Source organism: Aethalodelphis obliquidens, unplaced genomic scaffold (assembly GCF_003676395.1).
Source record: "Aethalodelphis obliquidens isolate GAN/ISIS:26980383/991018 unplaced genomic scaffold, ASM367639v1 scaffold115, whole genome shotgun sequence".
Taxonomy (NCBI): domain Eukaryota; kingdom Metazoa; phylum Chordata; class Mammalia; order Artiodactyla; family Delphinidae; genus Aethalodelphis; species Aethalodelphis obliquidens.
This window is the reverse complement of record NW_020838059.1, coordinates 1,800,743-1,820,200: the sequence shown is the minus strand read 5'-3', so window position 1 is coordinate 1,820,200 and position 19,458 is coordinate 1,800,743. Positions and strand designations below refer to the sequence as shown.

General features: G+C 42.1%; 1 protein-coding gene across 7 annotated transcripts in view; it reads left to right on the top strand.

The window, feature by feature from the left end:
• ARHGAP36 (Rho GTPase activating protein 36) overlaps window positions 1-19,458 on the top strand; it is a 156,811-nt gene that overhangs the window by 63,545 nt on the left and 73,808 nt on the right. Inside the window, exons 2-3 of one of the 7 annotated variants that reach the window (XM_027097562.1) lie at window positions 15,789-15,814; window positions 16,126-16,233. The exons of 5 other annotated variants lie outside the window; for them this stretch is intronic. The gene's annotated coding sequence lies outside the window, so the exon portion shown is untranslated. Of the gene's footprint in view, window positions 1-15,689; window positions 15,815-16,125; window positions 16,234-19,458 lie in introns of all 7 variants that reach the window. One more of the 7 variants, XM_027097561.1, reaches the window with a different exon arrangement.

The window sequence follows — 19,458 nt, the reverse complement described above, 5'->3', positions numbered from 1 at the left end:
TGTGTGTGTGTGTGTGTGTGTGTGTGTGTGTGTGTGTGTGTGTGTGTGTGTGTGTGTGTGTGTGTGTGTGTTTTCTGGTGTCAACAGCCAACAGCCTGTCTAATACCTCTCACACTCAACTGGGGAAGGTGGTTGAGGGCCTCCAGGGTAACCTCCGGTGAATAATAGCCTGGCCCCCTACGAGCCCCAATTTTCTCATCTGAACAATTAGGAATTTTTGCTAGCTGGTATTTAAGGCCCCTTCCATTTATGACGTTTTATGAGGCTGTGATTCATGGTTTGTGGGGGGTGGCACAGTGACACTACTGAGAGCAGGTTGAGGATGAGGGTATAAAGGATATGCATTATATGTAATTGACTGATTTTCAAAAAGCCTGTGGATAAAAACCCTGTTATGGAAAATTTTTCATTATCTTTCCCTGTTGTTCTCTTTATGTCTGTTTCTCTCAGACTCCCTCTACCCAACCTCTCTCTCTCTAGCACATGCATATGCATCTCTACACCCACACACATGCCCAGAGACTCCTCTCCAACACTGGAGAGTAAGTTCATATTTATGAATTTCAAACTGGTACCGAAGGAAAGGGCAAAGGTATGAATGTCCAGAAGTTCCTGGCAAGGAGAAAGGCATTGTGGGGGGCGGGGAGAGGAGGGCTCCAGAGACTTTGGGCTGGAAACAGTGTTATTAAGTATGTTCATTAATGAGCCCAAGAAGGAAATGACTAATAAATTGATGGAAGGAGGCTGATGGCACCAAACCACTTGGTTAATTAAAACCACAGAGGTTTTGGAGTGACTCCGAAAAGCCCCTGAGGATGGAAGTGGTCGATAGGAGGCAAATAAAGAACAAAGCCAAGAAAGGCCATTCATGGGGTAATCACTGAAGGGATGTCTCTTGCAAGGAAAGGTGTCTAAAACTGGGAAAAAGGCAAATGGGCAAAATACCACAATTCCAGAAGTCTTCCCTTGATATACCTCCCCTGGGTTCTAAAAGCTCCCAACACGTCCACGCTTCTTTATAAATGGTGCCATGCCTGTGTGTTTTCTGTGACTATGATTGTCTTCCTAGCAGCCACTGGGAATGGGTCTGGGCCCAGGTCCAGAGTGAATGGGAGAAGCTACGGTACTCCATGAAAGCCTCTAGATATTGGTCAGGTGGAAGGGCATCTGAGGGTCTTTTCTGTGGTCAACTGTCAAGTGACATAGAGCCTCCCAGGCTAGAATGTATCTTTACCCAGATTAGCCCCCAGAAGTTGTTTCAAATTGAATGATAGGAAATGACTTTGGAAATTGGCACAGCGCCAGTTTAGGTTCTGGGTGGCCATTTACAGAACAGTGATAGGTACCTCAGAGATTTGTATGCTGGGACCTGTCCTTAGGATTTGTCCGTCTCTCTTGGCAGAATGATCAAGTACAAATACTTGAAGTATTTGTCACACTAGACTTGGCAAGTCACTCAACCTTTCTGGGCCTCAGTTTCTTCATCCATTAAATGGGAGTAATTATAGTGTCTACCTCATAGGGTTGTTTCTGATGTACAGCATGGTGACTATGGTTAACAATGTTATATTATATACTTGAAAGTTGTTAAGAGAGTAGATCTTAAATGTTATCACCACAACAAATAAGATAATTATGTGAGAGGATGAAGGAGTTAACTAACCTTATCGTGGTAATCATTTAGCAATATATACAAAATATCAAATAATCATGCTGTACACCTTAAACTTACATATATTATGTGTCAATAATATCTCAAGAAAAGAGCCATAGATAATATACCATGCTGGACAAATAGAAAATAAATAGTATCCTTTGTTTTTTTCACCTAGATATCTTTTGTATACCTTAAACTCGACATAACTCTTTACCCCCCCACCGTACATTACTATCTCAATCACTGTTAATGCCTCACTTTCTTAAACTATAAACTTCAGAGTCATCCTCACCCCTGCTTTCCTTCAACCCTCACATTCAACCGATCACCAAGGTCTACTTCCTCTTCTTTATCCTTGTTGCCTCACATTGCCTCTTCCCTAGAACAGACCTTCATTGTTTCTCACCTAGATATTATAATGGCCTCCTAACTGGTTGCCATGCCTCTGTCTCTCCTTCCTGCAGCCCATTCTCCACAGTGTAGCCAGATAAGCTTTCGAAAACACGAGTCTGATCATGTCACTGTGCCCCAGCTGAAAACTTCATACTCACTATTTCTTTAAAGATCAAATGCACACTCCTTGTTTTGTCCTCTAAGGAAATCCATAATCCTCTTCCTGTCCAGCCCTCTGTCCACTCCTCCCAGTCTTCACTTGAGCCTCATTGAATCCCTTATCCAAATACGCCATGCTATTTCACTTCTCCCTGCTTTTGTATACAGTTTCTTTTCCCTAGTCTTACTTGTTGAACTCCTACTCATCCTTCAAAGCCAGGCTCAAGTGTGCCCTTCTTTGGGAAGTCCTTCCTGTCCCTCCCAAGCAGACATTTTGGTGCCCTCCTTATGCTCCCAAAGCGGTTTTTCAGGCCCCCTGTCCAGCACTTCTCTTGCTGTCTAAAGGTGGTCTATTTATTCCACTTGCCCGAATGTTCCCCATCCCTCTGCAGGAGTCAGTCTAAGCTGCCATAGTCCAAGGAATAGAATCAAGGCATCCAGTTGTGGCCAGTGTGTGTCCTGGACTCTGTTCTTCCTGTCTTTCCAAAACAAACTCAGTCACAGTCCCCCAGGGAACTTGAGAAACAGAGAAAAATCCAGGTGACAGGAACTGATGTTGAACAAGCTGGTGCTGCTGGATAAAATCTTCTCATAACAAGCCCTGATCAGCTTCCTGTCTTCAAGATAAATGACCCAGCACTGATGGCTCTGCAATTACCAGCTCTTCTAATTGAATGTTGAGACCCTTGCTTTTGGGAAACCAGTGGCTTAGGCCCTCCCTGCCCAACCCCTACCTAGGTATATGTTTTCTCTGGTCTCTATTCAAATTCAGTGGACAGGGGTTGAGTGCCTGCCATGCACCAGGTATCTTGCAAGGCGTTTTTAGAAACATGACCTCATTTGATTGTCATAACAACCCTACCTGGTGGATACTGTCATCTCCATTTGAAATATTATATGGAACCTGATGGCTCCAGATGTGGAAGGACTTGCTTAAGATTACTTAGCTAATAAAAAACAACATATCATTTATCGAGTTTTTACTTATTGCCTAGCCCCATGTGAAGTACTCTATGGACATTGTTTTATCTATACAACAACTCCGGAAAGTAGATAACATGATCTCCATCTTAGAGGTGGAGAATTTGGGACTGAGGGAGATGATATGATTTAACCAATATCTCATGATTAATCAATGATAGAGCTGGGACTGTAAATCCCTGTCTCTCTGCTTTTAGGTCTGATAATCTTTCTACCACACCATGCAATCTCTTTGTCCCTCATCAGATCAGAGTTCTCCAAGTAGAGAACTCTGTGTTTCTCACGGCAAGAAGAGCCATTGTTCACAGTGCAGCATGAGGCACAGACGAACTAAAGAATGAGCATCAGCCTGCTCCAATCCAAACTTTAGGGCCCAGTACTGGTGTGAATAAGGTCCTTGGGAGAGTCAGCCCATTTTGCAGCATGTGGTCCTGCCTCTTCTGGTCCCTGAGGTAAGCATCTTCAACTCTTAGGCCTCTAGAGGGAAACTCCTTCTCTAGGAATAAAGCACGTTTTCAATAAGGAAACATATTCCAATCACAAATCCATTGCTCTGAAGGACAACCTTTGCTAAGAAAAAGACAAGCTTTCAGATAGGAGCTGAAACTGCAGTCACTTTTCCAAATGGTCTTCATTTGGGAGACACATGGATGATGTACCTGGAACATTTATTAAGCATCCTTCCTGGGAGCCACTAGCTTGCTGTACGTTCCTGGACCTCAGTTTCCCATGAACCCAATGAGAGGGTAGACCAGAAACCCTCTAAGGTCCTTGTAGTTTGAATCATCCACAGTTCTAGGTCCCCAGCGTCGACCAGCTCCTAACCTGTTGAGTGCTGTGAATTTCCTGGACCAGCTCCCAGGTCAGTGTCAGCGTGGATATGCACCTTAGCAGTCCACCTTGGACACAGCACCCCAGTTAGATACTTCATCTTCTTCCTGACAGTCTTTTAAAGTAAGTGGACTGATAAAATGGACAGGAAAATAATGACTCTGGCAGACTCAGAGAGATGTCTTACTCCTCCCACCATCGCCACCCAGAGCCACAGCCAAATGAAATGGCTCTTGGAACAGAACTGGCTCATCCCATTAAGGAGATGAGAGTTCTATGAATTGGGAAGAAACTTTCAAAGGTAGAGAGGTCAGCAACTAGGGCCCATGGTCAAGTACTACTCTGTGGGTAGAACAAATTGAGTGGAGGGGCTTCTGCAGGCTTGATGGTGGGGGTTGGAGAACAAGGAGGCAGCTGAGCTCAAATGGAGAGCACCAGCCTGGCAAATGCAACTAGCACTAGTTGGATTTACTGTCTTCCACTCCTGACCCCGGCCACTTCTAATTCCCTCAGCTGCTCCATGTCCGATTTCCACACCCCAGCCCCCCCAATTCCTTTCTGAATTTGTCCTCTCTTTTTATATAATAGTACCTATTGTCTTGGGTACTGTGGAATATTTCAAGCACCATAGAAGGCTCTCTCACCCCCCTTCCCCAGTCAATACTCCCCCAGGAGGTAACCACTAGTCCAGAATCATCTGGAGGACTTGTTAAAGCACAGATGCCTGGGCCCTATATTCAGAGATTCTGATTCAGTAGATATGGGTGGGACCCATAAATTTGCATTTATAACAAGTTCTCAGGTGCTTCTGGTGCTTTAAGAACCCCTGTACTAGTCTGACTTCTCTCAGCATCAATCAGTTTTGCTTATTCTTCAATGTCCTCTTTTGTGTCTGCCTTCTTTCTCTCATCCTTATGTCTATAAAGTTCACCCACATTGTTGAGTGTACCAGTAGTTCTTCTTTCTTTTCTTTCTTTGTCATATTTGTAGCATTTCATTGTATGAATATAGCACATTTTACTTATTCATTCTACTGTTGATGGATATCTGAGTTATTTACTGTTAGGAGCTATTATGAATAATGTTGCTGCTATGAATATTCTTGTACATGTTTTTGGTGGACATATGCACTCATTTCTCTATATACCTATGTATAGAATAGCTGGATCATAGGGTATGTATTTTTTCACTTTCTTAGGTACTGCCAAACAATTTTCCAAAGTGGTTATATGAATTTTTACTCCCACTAGCAGAGTATGAGGGTTCCAGTTGCTCCTTATCCTTGCCAACATTTGCTATTGATTTTCTTGTTTTAAATGTTAGCCATTTTGATGTGTGTGTGTGTGTGTGTATGTGTGTGTGTGTGTGTGTGTGTGTGTGTGTGTGTAGTATCTCACTGTGGTTTTAATTTGCATTTTGGATGGCCATTTAAACTAAGTTGCATAGTGTAAAACTATTAGGAGAGATGGGAATGCCCAGCACAGGGCCCTCAAACCAGTGACAGATGGTATGGTAAACACTGTACAAATCAGCTCAGATGATATGGTGGAGCACTGGATGGAGAAGGGGTGGAGAAAAGTTCAAGGGAAAATCCAAGCTTCTTCACTGTTTTTGGACTTACCTTCCTCCCTTGTACAGATAAGACAGTTCTCTCTTTGAAGTGGATCAGGGACCTCAAGGTTGGTCTTTGAGCTTGGGAATATTGAGGCAGTTAGTGCCAGTACCTGAGATGGGAATGAATTTTGTGTATAGGAGGTACAGAAAGAAAGCCAATATGGTTGAAGTGTAAGAAAAAATAGGGGAGGATACAGATACTGTTAGAGAGATCAACAGGAACCATCTTTCAAAGGGTCTTGTAGGCCATAGGAAAGAGCTTGAAGTTTATTCCAAGTGCAATGCAATCCAATAAAGGGTTTTCAGCAGGAGAGTGACAGGGTATGATTTATATTTTTGAAAATATCACTCTAGATAATGTGTAGAGCAGTGGTTCTTTATTTTTTAACATCTTTATTAGAGTACAATTGCTTTACCATGGTGTGTCAGTTTCTGCTTTATAACAAAGTGAATCAGTTATACATATACTTTGTCCCCATATCTCTTCCCTCTTGCGTCTCCCTCCCACCCTCCCTATCCCACCCCTCTAGGTGGTCACAAAGCACCGAGCTGATCTCCCTGGGCTATGCGGCTGCTTCCCACTAACTATCTATTTTAGAGCAATGGTTCTTGTCCTTGGCTACATGTTGGACTCATATGGGGAGTTCTAAAAAATACTGACTTCTGAGTCTTACCTCCCAAGATTCCGATTCAACTGACCTGGAGTACAGCTGGGGCATTGGGAATGAATGCAGAAAGAAGTGGGCAGATCGGAGACATATTTTGGATGTGGAATATATTGGGTTTGGAGATTGACCATGAACTATAGGGAGAGGAATTAGTGAAAGACACGGCCAAGTGTCTTACGTGCAACTTACAGTAGATGGTGGTGCCATTGGAGCACTGAGGGAGGAGCAGCAGGTTGGGTGTGAGACTGAGTTCAGTTTTGGACATACTGAGTTTAAGATAAATGAGCTATTCAAAGAGGTAGATAGGACTCCATAATGGATTAGATACAGTGAGGGGAAAGGAAGAAGGAAAACCAAAGAGGACTTCCTCCTTTATTGTCTTCTTTCAGCCTTTCCATGACTCTTGTCTTAGTTATTTGCACTTCTCTAGTTTAGATCCCATCACTGTGTTCTGGGTACTAAAAGACTAATAAGATAAACTTCCTACAAACGTGTTAGCTCACTCCATTCCATTTTCCTCTCTGATAAAATTTAGCTTTACACAGCTAAAATACACATGTACCATAGTTCCTCAAAGAATGACCCTTCTGGGGGGTATTTCAAGCCTCTGTGGCTGACTAGTGGGGAAAAGTTGAGAAAAACTGTGCTAAAATTTTGCCCCTTCAATTTCAGTGAGAAGGAGATGGCTTGATCAAGATAAACTGGGGCGAGTTCTGACTCCCTTTGGGAAAATGCAGACTTTGAACTAGGAGTTTTATATCCCTTGTCTCATTTGAATATTCTAGACCACTCTGGTTGTTATTATTGCCATTTTACAGTTAAAGAAACTAAGGCCCAGAAAGGTTAAGCAACTAATCATATACAGAACCTGGAGGCATATTTCTGCCATGAGTACTTGGAGAATTGGTTGATTTGTTTATTTGTTTGTTTACAACTGTCCTCCAAACCCTGTCCTGCCACATGCTCAGCTTCCCCAAACCAGTCACTACTTTCCATAGTAATCCTGACCACCAGCTTTTTGCACTCACTTCCTTATGGTCTCATCATGTGTTATGCCTCTGGGAGCACAGGTGATCCTGCCTAGAAACCTTCTAAGGAGCATCAAGGGAGTAAAAAGTCCCCTTAGATAAAAACTAGATAGGCTGGTGGACTGAAGTGGGATCGCCATTTGCGAGTTTCATCTCTTGAGTCCTGTCTTATAGTAACATGCCATCACCCCTGCCTCTGAAATGGAGGTCCCAAGAGCTGGAAGAGCCCTTCAAGAGCAGAGTCTCATTTCCAAAGGTAGGGAAGCAGGGCAAGAGAGGCAAGGTAGTCTGCCTGAAGTCACAGAGCTAATTAGAGGCAGAATTAGGGTAAGCCTCAAGTGTCCTGAGTCTCTATTTTTTTAATTTTTAATTTTATATTGGAGTGTAGTTGATTAACAATGTTGTGTTAGTTTCAGGTTTACAGCAAAGTGATTCAGTTATGCATATACATATATCTATTCTTTTTTGAGGCTCTATTATCTACATCCTGGAGTTCTGAGGGTCCTTCAAGCAGCCCTTCAGTCCCAAATCTATCCTCACACTCTGGTGAGATATAGGGGTGCAAGAAAGATGATATATTATTGGTGGGGGTTTCCCGAGTATATCTCTGGGAGGAGGCTTTCTGAAGGAATGGGTAAGGGGGAAAAAGAGCAGACAGAATCCTTGAGGCTGTAGCATAGAACTCTCCAGAACCACTGCAGTCACGTCCCACCCTGCCAGCCAGCCCCTCAGCCCTCAGCTTGGGGCTGGAAAAAGACATAGGACAGGGCTCCTTAATGAGAACATTTGGGAACCCGGGAAAGGTTAATGATCTGCAGCCTCAACCATCCGTCAGCTGCCCAGCCAGAGACAGTAAACACCGTTACTCATCTAATTAGCCAGGAAAGGCTGGGCAGGGGCTGAAGAAAGGGCCTTGGGGATTACAGTCCCCCAAGTGTCCACCTGCTTAGGGCTGTTGAAAGAGACCACCAGAAGGCACAAGCCCCCATTCCCAGAAGGAGTTGGGAGGGGGCTCACTCCCAGTCGGCCACCCTGCAGCTCTGGCTGCAGGCTGTGGCAAAGATGTGGAAGAGCATGGACATTTATTGAGGGCCTCCTCTATCCAGGCACTGTGCTGGCCATTCTTCTATGTGTCATCTTATTTTGTCCTCCCAGCAGCACTGCAAGGTCCTTACATTTATTAAGCACCTGTTGTATGCCCGTCACTTTACATATATCATTGGCTTTCACTTTTCTAAGAGTCCTAGGAAGTACTGGTTGGTATTTCACCCATTGCACAGGAGAGAAAATCAAGATTTACAGAGCATAATTGGTTTATTTGCTGATTTATTCAGAAAATGTATATTGCATGCCCACTGTGCCAGGCATCGTGCTAGGTGCTGAAGATATAATGATAAAATGACAGACACCGACTTTGCCTTCATGATGCCCACTGTCTAATGGGGGAGACAGACAGTAAAACAAGCTCACACAACTTGTAAGCAGCAAGACTGAGATTAGGATCTGAGAGTAGAGGAAAGCTGTAAGCAGGATGGTGAGGGGACTGAGGTGACAGGTATTGCGGGAATCAGACCAGAATACCCTTGCTCATGATGAGCTACTCTGTCTCCAGGAGGCCAGGCCCTGGGACCGATGATGTACCGCTGCTGGGGGTGGAGGGAGAGTTGAAGACCTCTCAAAGCATACGTGACCATTGCACTCTGGGAGGCTCTTCTCCTTTCCAGCCGCCATGAATTATTTCATCTCCAAAGAGGAGGTATTGGGGTTAAGAATAGCCTTGTGATTGCTGAACAGTCGATGGGGTGGGCCATGGCAGGGGAATGGGTATTCTCTGAGCACCTGGTATGTTCTCAACCCTATGCCAAGTTCTGGGAGGCGGTGCCCAGGAGCAAAGACCCAGTTTTTTTTTTCCCAGAAGGCCTTTAATCTAAGTTGGAAACATGATTTATTTTTATGGAAAGATTAAGGAAGATAGCCAGTTAAGAGCTGAACAGGGCAGTTCTGGCTAGTCAGCTTAGAAGCCTGAGATTCTTTGAGGGCTTTTTGGAAAAGACAGAGTAAGGGAAGGGGAGAGAGAGAGAAAGAGGGAGTGCACAAGTAAGAGAAAAAATGTAATCGAAAGAGAAAAAGAGAAAGACACAGAGCCATGGAGAGATACAGACAGAGATGGCAAACAGAGAAAGGTAGAGGTAGAGAGGAAAGAGGAGAGGGCAAGAGATAGAGGAGAGAAACAGGGACAAATTGTGGCAGAGACCAGAGCAACAGAGTGTGACAGACAAAATGACACAGTAGAGGGAGTGGGAGGGAGAAAGAGAGAGGCTGGGGCCTGCAGTTGGACAGGAAGGGGCTCAAATGATGAGGTCACCTATCACTCACTTTGAGGCCCTACAGATCACTGTGGAATCAGGCTTCAAATAGTTATCATATCCCAAAAAAGGAGCCTTTTACACTAGTAATGGGCCCAGTTGTCTGGGTGGCTGAAGAGTGGGGAAGTGAGTGTGTGTGTATATGTATGTGTGTGTGTGAAACTGACAGAAGTCACTGCATAGGCATGTGTGCACCTCTTTCCCACACTCTCACACTTATAAGCCTAGCTACTTGCAAAGCTGAAGGCAACCCAACTTGTAAAGTGAATCCTCTTTGTCCACGAAATGACATTCCTCCATTTAGGAAAGCTCTCCACTGGGAAGTGAGTTCCTGTCATTGGAACCGTAAGAAAATGTCTCCAAACCAGGAATATCAGAAGACCTAGGCTCACATTTAGGCAAAATCAGGATTTAGCCATTTACTGGCTGTGTGTCCTCACACTGTTTTGTCAACTTCTCTGGGTCTCGGTTTTCTCCCCAACGACTAAGTGGTTGTATTTAGTTCTTGGCCATTTTCCCACTTGAGCACGTGCAAGAAACAGGTGTAGCCTGGGCCCCCAAGGAAACCTATCCTGGTGACCTTTAATTTGAAAGGGTGAGGGGAGGGGAGGGGATCAACAGATCAGATCAGAAGGCAGTGTGGAATGAGGCAGGGGTATAAATAAAGTAATGCCTAAATGAGTCGTCTGAAATGGAATGGGCCCCTGGAAACTCGGCCCTTGGTCAGGCTCTCTTGTCCCCGTTGGCTGGCTCAAGGGAGGGGCCTTCCTCCTCTCACACCCCTCTTGGCTCCGGTCTGCCTCCCGCCTGCCTTCAACCTCCCTTCCACTTCACTGCTCAGTAGGGCTAAATAAATGTCAGAAATGATTAATGGGGACACTCCCAATTGAGAAACCAGCATGCACAATGGTGGGAGGGGAGACAGAATAAAAAGGCCCGATATGGGGTTTTTCAGGCCATGTTAAGGGCGTCTTGGGGAAAATGGCCATAACTTACTTGACTGGTCATGGGCAAGGTTGGGTCCATCCCAAAACCGTCTGACTCAAACCAGTTCTTCATTCTTTTTGACTGGATTATTGCAACAGCCTCTTCCCAGGCCTCTTTGCCTCCAGCTTCTTGCCTCCTTTCTCTTCACCACCCTTCACATTAATCTTTCTATATCCCAACAGTGAGCATACATCTCCTCTACTTGACTGTGAGCTATGTAATTCCCTTTGACAAGCACCATGTTTTTCACAGAGGAGGTACTCAACAAATGTTTGAGAGATGAATAAATGAAAGAATCAAATACCATGCGCCAGTCACTATACTAGTCATTGTAGCGAGGGCCTCCCATGTGCTCCTGCAGTCCACAGTGTTCATCCCTATCAAAGAATTTATTCCTCAGTTTGTAATTGCTTGTTTACTAGACTGGAAATTCTGTGAGGACAGAGACCACATTTATCAGGTTCACCTTCTCTGACATACCTTATTCTCGGCAACTTACACTGTTTTGAAGGAATGAATGGATGAATTTTCCACTGGGAATGTATTTTTCTTCCATCTCTAACTTCACATTCAGCAGTTATACATTGGGCACCTACTTATGTACAAGGCAGTGATCTGGGCATTAGAAATTTAACAGTGAGCAAAACAGACAAAAACTCCTGCTTTAATGGAGCTTATATTCTAGTGGGGAAGACAGTTGATAAATACATGGACATACATTTATATAAGCAAATGACAAATAGCGATAAGTGCCATGAAGAAAAATGAAGCAGGACAAAGGCGTAGAGAACGGTGGAGGGGACTCCTGTTTTAGCTGGAGACTTCAGGGACGACCTCTCTGAAGAGGTGACACATGAACAGAAACCTGGATAAGGTGAGGGATGAGGCATTTCAAACAAACGGAACTAAGAGTGCAACGGCCCTGATGCAGAAACGTGCTTAACAAGTTTCAGAAAATGTAAAGAGGCCAGTGTGGCTGAAGCATACTGAGCCAGGAGATGAGGAGGAGACAAGGTCAGAGAACTAGGCAAGGGCCAGATCAAGTAGGGTCATGGAGGCCATAGTAGAGAGTTGAGATCTTACTCTAAATAAAATCATAACTCAACAAAAGATTTCTAAGTAGGCAAATGACAGTTGATTGATGTTTTTAATAGATATGTGAACACTGGTGAAGAAAATCATAGAGGCAAAAGTGGGAGGAGAGAACCCAGTTAGAAAGTTAGTGTGATAGGCTAGGTCATAAACGATTACAGCTTGGTCCACAGCGTTACTAGTAGAAGTGAGGAGAGAGTGGTTGGACAAGATATGTTTGTTTGTTTGTTTCTTTTTTTGACTTTCAGTTTCCATCTCCCTCTTTTTTTTTTAACATCTTTATTAGAGTATAGTTGATTTACAATGTTGTGTTAGTTGCTGTTGTATAACAAAGTGAATCAGCTATACATATACATATATCCTCATATCTCCTCCCTCTTGCGTCTCCCTCCCTCCCACCCTCCCTACCTCACCCTTCTAGGTGGTCACAAAGCATCGAGCTGATCTCCCTGTGCTATGAGGCTGCTTCCCACTAGCTATCTATTTTACATTTGGTAGTATATATACGTCAATGCCACTCTCTCACTTCGTCCCAGCTTACCCTTCCCCCTCCCTGTGTCCTCAAGTCCATTCTCTAGTAGGTCTGCGTCTTTATTCCCATCTTGCCCCTAAGTTCTTCATGACCTTTTTTTTTTTTTTACATTCCATATATATGCATTAGCATACGGTATTTGTTTTTCTCTTTCTGACTTACTTCACTCTGTATGACAGACTCTAGGTCCATCCACCTCACTACAAATAACTCAATTTCATTTCTTTTTATGGCTGAGCAATATTCCATTGTATGTATGTGCCACATCTTCTTTATGCATTCATCTGTCAGTGGACACTTAGGTTGCTTCCATGTCCTGGCTATTGTAAATAGAGCTGCAATGAACATTGTGGTACATGACTCTTCTTTTTGAATTATGGTTTTCTCAGGGTATATGCCCAGTAGTGGGATTGCTGAGTCATATGGTAGTTCTATTTTTCGTTTTTTAAGGAACCTCCATACTGTTCTCCATAGTGGCTGTATCAATTTACATTCCCACCAACAGTGTAAGAGGGTTCCCTTTTCTCCACACCCTCTCCAGCATTTATTGTTTGTAGGTTTTTTGATGATGGCCATTCTGACTGGTGGGAGATGATATCTCATTGTGGTTTTGATTTGCATTTCTCTAATGATTAGTGATGTTGAGCATCCTTTCATGTGTTTGTTGGCAATCTGTATATCTTCTTTGGAGAAATGTCTATTTAGGTCTTCTGCCCATTTTTGGACTGGGTTGGTTTTTTTTATATGGAGTTGCATTAGCTGCTTGTATATTTTGTAGATTAAACAAGATATGTTTTGAATGCACAGCCAACAGACCTGTGGATAGTTTGGATGTAGGGTATGAGAGAAAGAAAAAGAGAAATCAGGGATGAGGCTGAGGATTTTATCCAGTTCAATTTCCATTCTTCATGGCTCAGTTGAAAGCCACCTCTTCTTAGAAGCCGTCCATGATGCACCCTACCTTACCACCATTAAAGCCAACTCTCCTCCTCAATTCCCATAGCATTTTGCAGCTGTGTAATGCTAACAAGAACATTCTACCTTCTGGCAGAGCAGAGGTACCTGTGCACATCTACCTCCCCCACTCGATTTAGAGCTCCCCAGGGACTTTGTTATTGTCATCTGTTTAGTCTTCACTGGACCCAGCACAGTGGCTTGTGCAGAATATTTTGACCAATAAATACTGTTGAAATTGAATAGATTAACTAAATTGAAGCTGTTTATTATTGCTTCCAGTGTATGGTTGCAAAACTCTCCAATCATTAGAAGGTAAGCTGAAGAATTATTTCAATATCACCAGTTTTTAATTACTAAAGTCCACTTGATAGATGCCTCTGCTTGAATTATTGGTATCATGAGGATTAAAATGTGCTCTCTTAATTAAAAGGAAGCTCATGTGTTGAGTGAGGGGCATGGAGGGTGCTGGAGGGTGAGATATTGAGTGGATTCTGTTCTCGCAGCTCATGTTCACCTAGTGAAGCTGTGAGGAGAAGTGAAAACTATCTAGAGGAGGACCAAGCTGATACTTATAAAAATGGCAGAAGTGAGAGGAGGCAGGGATTTTGGAAGCATGAGAGTTGAAGTATTTGGTTGGCCAAAAAGTTCCTTCGTGTCTTTCCATAGTATCTTTCCCATAATATATGGAACTGGGTTCAAATTTCAGCTCTGCCATTTACTAATCATGGTACTCTAAGGAAGTCACTTTAAAGTTTTTAATTGAAGTACAACTTATATACAAAAATGTGCATCAATCTTAACTGTGTCACCTGATGAATTTTTACATATGCATACACCCATGTCAGCATCTCCCAGATCAAAATGTAGAATATTTCCAGCATCTCAGGAGACTCCCTCATACCCCTTCACAGTCAGTACCCCTTGGAAAGGTAGCTACTATTATAACACCTATCACCATATAGCGGTTTTTCCTGTTTTAATCTTCATGTAAATGGAATTATACAGAATGTACTCTTTTGTGTCTGACTTCTTTCTGAGCAAGTCATTTAAACTCTTTAAGCCTCAGTTTCTTCAGCTATGTAACAGGAATACTAATAGCACTTACATCATAGGGGTGTGAAGATTTAATGAGATAAAGCATATAAAATGCTCAGGATAGTGCCTTGGGCATAGTGTGTACTGAATAAATATTAGTCCTTTCCTTCCTTACTTCCCTTCTAAGTTCTTAGAGCCGTATTAGGCACTCTTGATGTATAAGAATAAAAGGCAGTTCACATTCTTAAGGAGCTTATAATCTACTTAGGGAGACAAGGATACAAAGTGCTTGGTAAGCAGTAAATGACAATATTAATAAAAGATACTATTAATATAATGAATATAATAATATCAATTACTAATCCCATGGCTGATTGGAGAGGAGGCACGCAGTATCATGAAATGGTTAAAAGCATAGGTTTTGGAGTTTTTGGACTTCAGTTCTAGCTTCAGTTTCCCCACTTACCAGTTGTGTGACCTTGGGGATGTCACATAAGTCTCTAAGCCTCAGTTTCTACATCTATAAAATAAGGTTAATACTATTATCTACCTCATGGGATTGCTGAGAACATTGAATACAACATATGTCAAGTGCCTGTCACAGGGCCTGGAACATAGTATACACTTGAACAGTGGTATTTTCTGAGGTGTTTTTTCCTGCTTTGGGTTTCCTGCTAGGATTCATAAAGATCCAGAAGTACCAGCCAACCAGCGTTGGTTAAGTGGCTTGCAAAACCTCACCCATTCCAGTTGAACAAGTAGCAGAAGCCCCAAGATGACTGTAGAAGCCCGAGGGGCCACGTCTTTCTTTACCCCTCTACCTTTCTCTAGTAGACATTCAAGATACTACCAGTGACCATTGGTCTAGGGACTGTGCCTCTGAGCCTCCCAACCATGCTTTTTTTTATTGTTCATAAGCCTTAACTCCTAGTGATCCAGGTCCCCAAATGGGACTCTCCCTTGAAAAGCTGACTCCGTGCAGCCTTCTGCCAGGAGCCACGGCAAGCTGGCCCCAGTCCAGCAGTGGAAGACTCATTTGTCACTGAGGAGTGCAATTTTTATGGCCATTGGAAGTCAACATTTGCAAATCAAAATTCTTTAAACACTGCTTAGCATCACAGTGTTTTGAGAAAACATTTTCAAAACGTTTTAATGCATTCTACTTCCCACTGTTCAAAACAAATTTAAGAAAAACTTAAAAATCAACATGTCTTGAAAATATTTTTCATACCAAAACAAATGTTTCAAAAGCTTTTTGCAGATATGATGATTAGTGAGATGATTCAGCCCCAAAGAATATTTTCTCTAGTGTTGTTCTGATGATTGTATTTTTCAGGCTTGATTTAGTCAGATTATTGTCTCAAAACTATATTTATTTTCTATCCTCAGACTCAGCCAAGAGACCAAGGGAATTTAAAATCTTAAAGCTTCAACATAAAACATGTGTTGAATAAACGAATAATTTCTTCTTTTTGTCTTGGCTGCCAGAAGACTCAGAGTTATGTTAGGTAGAGGTAAGTATTTTACCCTTGGTTAGGTACAGATAACTATTTCACCCTTGGTTTTGCCTTGCTCTACATTTTACAAAAGCAGCTTTATTGAGGTATAATTGATATACAAAAAAACAGCACATATTTAAAGTATAAAATTCAGTGTTTGGACACCTGAATACACCTGTGAATCTATCACCACAATCAAGGTAATAGATATATCCATCACATCCAAAAGTTTCCTGGTGTCCCTTTGGGATTTTTTTGGTTTGTTTGGGGTTTTTTTCTGGCAAGAACACTTAATATGAGATTTACCCTCTTAATAAATATTTCAGTGCCTATCTGTGAAAGTCCTAGAAGAAGACATAGGAAAAAACTCCTTGACAGTGGTCTTGGCAATGATTTCTTGGCTATGACAACAAAAGCAACAAAAACAACAATAGGTAAGTGGGGACTACATCAGACTAAAAAGCTTCTGCTTTTTACCTGCACAGCAAAGGAAACAATCAACAGAATGAAAAGGTAACTGATGGAATGGGAGAAACTACTTGCAAACCATCTATCAGACAAGGGGTTAGTATCCAAAATACATAAGGAACTCTTAAAACTCAATAGCAAAAAATCAACCCAATTTAAAAAAATAAAGAACTGGGATAGACATTTCCATATGGTTTTTCTATCACTCTTTTGATCTTCATTTATCTGCCCTATTTCTCTGAATTTTTATGTTACTCTTCCTCAAATCCATTTTGGAAGTAGATGAAGTTATTAATGACATATAAAACATAAATTGTTCAAAATCTAGGAACAAGAAAAAAATGTGTTCAATAGAAAATGAGCAAAATATTTGAATTGGCATTTCACAGAATAGGAAATCTGAAATTATGGGGAAATGCCCAATTGCAGTAGTACTCAGAAAAATGTAAAGTTGAAAAACCATGAGATATCACTAAATGCATATTTAAATGGCAAAATTAGAAAGTCAGATAATATTGTGAGCCTGTGACAATATGGGGAATCATATATTCTCATGTATTGCTGGCAGGAATGTGAACTGGCAAAGCTACTCTGGAGAGTAATCTAGAGGTGCTTAAGGAAATGAAATACACATAACCCTATGACCAAGTTTATAGTTCTGGAACCGATCCATTAAGGGACATGTGCAAGTATTTATTTTAATTAATTAATTTATTTATTTTTGTCAGTGTTGGGTCTTTGTTGCTGTGCCAGGGCTTCTCATTGCGGTGGCTTCTCTTGTTGCAGAGCACGGGCTGTAGGTGCGAGGGCTTCAGTAGCTGTGGTGCGTGGGCTTAGTTGCTCCGCAGCATGTGGGATCTTCTCGGACCAGGGATCGAACCCATGTACCCCGCACTGGCAGGTGGATCCTTAATCACTGCGCCACCAGGGAAGTCCCAAGTATGTTTATGGAATCATCTTTTGTGTGATAGCACTGAAGGGAACCTAGATATCTATAACTAGTGGACTGGCAAATAAAATGTGATATATGCACATGATGAGAATACCATGGCTAATCAGAACTAATAGTCTAGATATAAGTCTTGGTCAGCTCAGGCTGCCATAATGAAATACCATAGGCTGGGTGGCTTAAACAACAGACATTTATTTTCTCACAGTTCTGGAGGCTGGGAGTCCAATTAAGGTGACAGCATGGTCAGTTTCTGGGGGGTGAGGGCTCTTTCTTGACTTGCAGATGGTGTCTTCTCCCTGCATCCTCATGTGGCAGAGAGAGAGAGAGAAAGCAAGCTCTCTGGTATCTCTTCTTATAAAAGCATTAATTCCATCATGAGGTCCCCACCCTCATGACCTCATCTAACTCTAATTACTTTCCAAAGGCCCTGGTCTCCAACTACCATCACATTGGAGTATAGGGCTTCAGTATATGAATTGGTGCTGGGGGGCCGGGCATAAACATTTAGTTTGCAACAATACACCTAAAGCAACATCATTAAACAAAAATGATGCTAAGTGAAAAAGTAATAAAGGGAATTTCGTAGTGCAGTACAATTTATGCAAAAACACTATAAAATTTCAAGATTACACATGTAGCTAAATTAATATATAGATGATGGATTGAAAGGGTGCTTATTAAGTATATTAGGGTGGATGTCTATGGGGGCAGAAGAGAAATGGGATTGGAAATGGGAAAAGAGGAAAAGAATAAAATTAATTAAAACAAAAAAGAGAGACCTTGTAATAAAGACTGTGTCATTAACCAAGGAAAATGAATGACTCAAGTCTATGAATCTTAAGGTCAAAATAACCAGAAAAATATTTATAAATTTAAGGGATATATTGCTGTGTTTCAATACTAGTTCCTATAAATAGACCAGAAAGCTTTCCTGGCCTTTAAGATATGGACTTTTTAATTCTACAGATGAAGAAGACCTCTGTGCCTACCTCAGGATCATATATGTGATGTGCAAGTAGTCAAGATGATTTCTATAGAAATGAGGGATTAGATTCTAAGATTAGATTCTAAAATCAAGACTTACCATATTGTCCGAATGAGAACGAGGTCTGAAGTTGGGGTATGGTGTTTTCCAAAGACACTGCAATGGTGGAAGGTTGTGTATAGGCAGGAGAGTGATCTCTGAAGAAGAGCATCTCAAAATTAAATTCAAGAGCATTCAGCCCCCAAAAAGGCAGATAAATGATGCCTAGTGTGTATGCTACCGTCTGGCTTGGGGAGTGGGAGTAGAGGTGGGAAGAAGGAGACACAGTTGAAAAGAAGTTGTTTGGGTAGGGAGAAAGTTCTTCCAAAAGGAGAGCAAGATGGGGAAAAATAGTCACAGATGGGAAGAGAGAGTAGAGGTTGTGCTGATCAGAGAGACCTGGAGATTAGAGATTGTGTTAGATTTAGGGGATGGGGGTTAGGAGAAGAGAGAGACTTTTCTAAATAAGAATCAAGAGTCTAACATCTAAATCTCAGTCTCTTATGCCTAGGTGCCAATCAGCCTGAGAGGAATCACCCTAATGATCCCACACACACACACACTCCATTGTGCAGTGTTACTGTTCTCCCTTGTGACAATAGGATGTGGTTTGAAAGCTGGTGGGGACAGGGCATACAGTCACTATCAACGTCGGCTTGGCTTGCCTAGCTCACTGGGTTCCATTTTGGTGGGGAAGAAATAGTGAGAGACTGAGACTTCCCTGGTGGTCCAGTGGGTAAGACTCCACGCTCCCAATGCAGGGGGCCCGGGTTTGATCCCTGGCCAGGGAACTAGATCCCGCATGCATGCTGCAACTAAGAAGTCTGCATGCCACAACTAAGACCCAGCGCAGCCAAAATAAACTATAAATAAATAAATAAATGAAAATAAATTTTTAAAAAAGAAATAACGAGAGACGAACAAAATACACTAGGTGTGCCACGAAAGTTCCAGAATCATAATTGTGAGTGGGTATGCCAGTTAATTGACTTTAAGTATAAAACACATTTTTTGCCTATTAGATTTTACTAATGAAATAAGAGGCATATTTGTCTTGAGGGCACGACATAGAGTGGGGATTTATTTCATTTTATGGAACATTATTGAGTATCCTCTGTAAGCCTAGAACTAAGTTTAAAAGATTTTTAAAAATCCCATGATCCTCAATTCTCAAAGAGTTCATTGTCAACCAATTTTTTAGATTCTCAAAATTAA